The sequence below is a fragment of the Crocodylus porosus genome, unplaced genomic scaffold (assembly GCF_001723895.1).
Source record: "Crocodylus porosus isolate Cpor-Errol unplaced genomic scaffold, CroPor_comp1, whole genome shotgun sequence".
In the NCBI taxonomy this organism is placed as follows: domain Eukaryota; kingdom Metazoa; phylum Chordata; order Crocodylia; family Crocodylidae; genus Crocodylus; species Crocodylus porosus.
Window position 1 is genome coordinate 119338275 of NW_017728906.1, and position 4436 is coordinate 119342710.

General features: G+C 44.3%; 1 long non-coding RNA gene across 1 annotated transcript in view; it reads left to right on the forward strand.

The window, feature by feature from the left end:
• The window catches only part of LOC109306419, a 36416-nt gene that overhangs the window by 30821 nt on the left and 1159 nt on the right, over positions 1–4436 (forward strand). The gene's annotated exons all lie outside the window — the stretch shown is intronic.

Consider the following 4436-nt stretch of genomic DNA (forward strand, 5'->3'; position numbering starts at 1 on the left):
TGTGTGTGTGTGTGTGTGTGTGTGTGTGTGAGAGAGAGAGAGAGAGAGAGAGAGAGAGAGAGACAGAGAGAGAGACAGAGAGAGAGACAGAGAAACAGAGAGAGAAAGATGCCTGGATATTGCCTGTGGTTAGAAGATAAACAGTTATTTCAAAATTTTCATTCCGAGGGATGATATAATTCAGGAACAATATGAAGGTAACATGATTGTGCTCATCAAAGCATGCCCTAATACTTTTCAGGCTTAGGCAGAAGTCAATTTTTTGGATGGAAATTTTAGACTTGGTTGCCTTAATTCCACCTAAGCCCTACTTTAGGTACCCACATCATTGGATCCTGGCCTTAGCTTTTATCAGAATTTGTCAGTTTTGTTACTTAATAGCTGGATTTTAAACAACCCTGCAGCTGAGTGTGAATATCTAATATACACACAAAGAGATTTGTTCTTTATAAAGTTATATTGGATGTACATATATTGTTCCTTGTAAGCCTATCTAGTTTTACTCATAATCTGGGTCTTTTTAAAGAAGTGCTTTATAGAAATACTACGTTCTTATAAATTCATTATACAGCATATCAGAATTAACTAGTTTGTATTAGTCTATCTCTGATTTATTAGAACTTCAGCTTCCTAAGCTAGACCATTTTAAAGAGTCAATCAAATAGGAAATGCACATTGGGAGTAACGAAAATTTGGATATGAATCTGTTTTAGTTTTCTTATATGTTGTTTTTACACAATAATTTTGGCATTAATGCTTTTTGATTTCACACTACTTCTACTCTATACTTTTAAACATCTACTATACATTTATTTCTATTTTATTTAGTAGCTATAGGAAAAACAGGAGTTTTCCTGTTGTTCATAAGAAAGAAAAAGGAATGTGAACCTATTCAGTGGCCTAATCTTTTGTGCTTCATAGAAATATGAGTTCCCAGAGACAATCTATTGCTGTCTAGAGAATAGGTATGGTGAAAAAGTATTCTAGGAGAGATGCTGCCTGAATTCTATCAAAAGTAATGCAGCAATATACAATTGAAGTTCAAATTAAGTCCAATATGTCTGCTGAAGTTATTTTTCCTCCTTGAGTAACAGCATATACACAACAGATTATTTAAAAGAAAATGCACTGTGCGCCTTGGCTGAACTTTCATCTGACAAAATAAAATTAATATGAAGAATATGAAAAATATGAGGCAAATAATTTATTTTGTCACAAATCTGGTCATTTTTAATTTTATGCTGGAAGAGTACTAGTTTTCTCAGCTAATGAGAGCAATCGGTTCACCTGAGTTTCTAATCAATGATTAGCGCTACTACAATACAAATTATAATTATTGTGATCTCACTTAAAATCAATCTGAAGGCAGAAGCATCTTCCAAGTGCACAGATAGCTAGTGAAATATTTGCTATTATGATAGGAAAAATGTCTGTGTGTATGTATATAGTATCTATATAATAGATATATTTTATATATATGCATATTCTTATTAATAGGAAATGCACACTTTTGATAAGGAACAATTTTGAAGTAGCATTTGTTTCTGTCTCCATAGAGAAATGAATTTATATTTGTGAGTTTCAGTATTATTTACTAGGGCTGTGTGAAATTTTGGTAGCTGATTTGATTCAAAGGACCTTCAGCCTGATTCGGGGAGCAAATCTCCAAATCCGAATTGAAGCAGGAGACCAATAAAAAGCTTCAAATCAATTTGAAGCATCCAAATCGATTCAGAAAAGCTTTGGAAAAGATTCAGCTATTTTGAAGATTTGGCCATAGACTAAACGGACAGGTGACAGCTGCCTGCAGCTGGTAAGTCTGTTGGGGTTGGGGGAGCAGGGAGGTAGGTTGCATGGGGGAGGGAGGGATTGAGGCTGGGGCTGGGACAAGCTGCCCAGCTAGGATGTGGGGAGTGCATTACTTGGGGACAGGGGGTGGGAGGGTACAGGCTGCAGGTGTGGCAGCACTAGGAGTGGGGGCTCGGCCTTGCTGGTGCTTGACCAGCCGGGGCAGGGGGGCAGGATGCAGGCATGGCTCACTCGGATGGAAGACAGCAAGTGGCAGCAGGGTATAGCCCCAGCATCCTGCACCCCCTGCACCATCTGGCAAGCAGTGGCAAGACAGAGCCCCCGCTCTCAGCACTGATGTGTGTGTGGCAGTGCTGGGCTTGAGGGCTATGCCCTGCTGCTGCCTGGTGCAAGCCATGCCTGCATCGCGGACTCCCCTCTGTGCCAGCTGGGCAAGTGGCAGCAAGGCATAGTCCCCAAGGCTTCCCCTGCCAAGGCAGAGGCAGACACAGCTGGAGGAGCTGTGGGAGAAGCCCACATGGCTGCCCTGCCCAACCCATCCTCCACCCAATCCCAGCCTTCCAGCACTTAAAAAAAAAAAAAAAGCCCTGTATGCACCGGGTCTGGCAGCAGCAATCATGGCCTCTGAGGGCTCATGGCTGAGCCTCCCCATGCAGTGTGGGTCAGTGGCAGTGAGGAGTGCCCTCCTGCTTGGCACCTGCACAGTAGCTCCCCCATGGTGTGGGTGCAGCATGGCTCAGCAGGGCACTGCACACTGTCTGGGAGCTGGGGCAGCTCCACGTGTCAGCCAGAGCCTAGCACCACTCAGCCCTAGTGGCCCCCAGTGGCTGGCATCCTGCTAAGTGTACTGCACCTTCACCATGGGGAAGCTGCCGTGTGGGTGCCAAGCAGGGGGGGAAATCCTCGCTGCCCCCCACTGCCCCATGCTGTGTCGGGGGTTCTGCCAGTGCCCAGAGGCCCTAATCTCTACTGCTGCAGCTGAGGCTTTTTTTTGGTTTATTTTTTAAAGTGCTGGGACTAGGCTGGGGCCAGGCAGCAGCAAGCCCATGAGGACTTCTCCCACAGCTCCCCCTGTCCAGGGAAATGCAAGCACATCCAGAGGAGCTGCGGGAGAACCTGCAGATGAACAGCTGCCTGCTTCTCCCCAGCCAATTTGAATCACCAAATCTCTCTGAATCAGCACTGAATCTTCCAAAGCCAATTCAGCCAAATCAATTCAGGACAGTAATCCAAATCTCTGAATCAAATCACTGTCCTCTGAATCTGCTGAATCCAAATCTGAATTGAATACTTCCTCATTCGCACAGGCCTACCATTTACTAATCCACCTCACCTTTCTTCCTACCCACTTCCTACTTCATTTGCTTTTTGCTTTCCCCACATCATTGCACTACATCTTTTCTTCTTTGATTTATTTCAATACCGCCTTTGGGTGTAGTACTTTCTTGTACAATATCCATGGCATCCAGTAAACTGAGGGGATTTGCACACATTTCTTTCAGTATCAGCAAGAAAGAGATGCAGATATAAACATGGTGTTCTTTAAAGTCATTAAAGTTTTAATTAAGCAATACAGCATAACATCATGTGCATTAGTGCCAATTAATACATAACTAAGCTATGCATTAATCAATGCTGCTGTGCAATCCAAAATTTAGAAATATGAAAAGGCTGTGGTTTTGACAAATGGAGAGGAAAACACATATTTTTTTTTGTTCTCTTGCCTTGAGAAATGGAATCTTTAGCTGCTTCATCCTCTGTCCTGAAAAGAAAAAAGCAAAAGAGAAAACACCCTATGTTCCTTTATTCATTTCTTCTTCTTTTACCTCCCATCAATTCCATGTATTCTTTCTAAGTAATGCTAGCTGACAACTTCCCTCTTCCCAGGGTTCATCCTATTTGCCTTTGGTTGGTATCAAAGTGCAACTTAATATGTGCAGCTAAAACATGAGAAAATGCATATTCAAGAAGTTTATTATGTGTTATGCCAGTCTAGCATTTGAAAGTTGTTCCATTTCAGATAAATACTATCTAAATTTAATGAGTAACAACATTACAATGACTTGCAACTATAGAATCAAAGAAAAACAGGTTTGGAAGCATAGGTGAATGAATGCATGGGCCAGCAGGGGCCAGGTCCAGGGGACCCTGACAATTAGGGGCCCCCTAGATACACAGGTTCCCTCAGAAAATGGTGGGTTTTACCTTGCAGGCAGGCAGTATTCCAGCCTGAAAGGGGTCCTGCTTGAGGCTACTGGGAGATGCAGGGGTGGTTCCTCTTCCTGGTGGGGGGTGGAGCTGAGCTGAAGCTGGGCTCAGGTCAGGAGTGCTGTGCCTCTGCAGTCTACTTGGCAGGAGTGGAGCACTGGGAGGGATGGCTATGGGGAGGCTAAGGCTAATTTTGGGGTGGCTATAGCCCCCTGCATCAAGACTCCTCCCCCCAGTGCTGTCCCATGAATGTCTGTAGCCACATGTGGCCAGGAAGACAGCCAAGCAGCCAGCTCCCTGCAGGTAAGACTAATGGGAGGGGGAGAAGGGGCATGGGAGAAGGAAGGGGTGTTGGTGGGGGCAGATTGAGACCCCCATGGTGAGGGAGGGAGTGGGGCAGGGGCAGGGGCTGGGGGAAC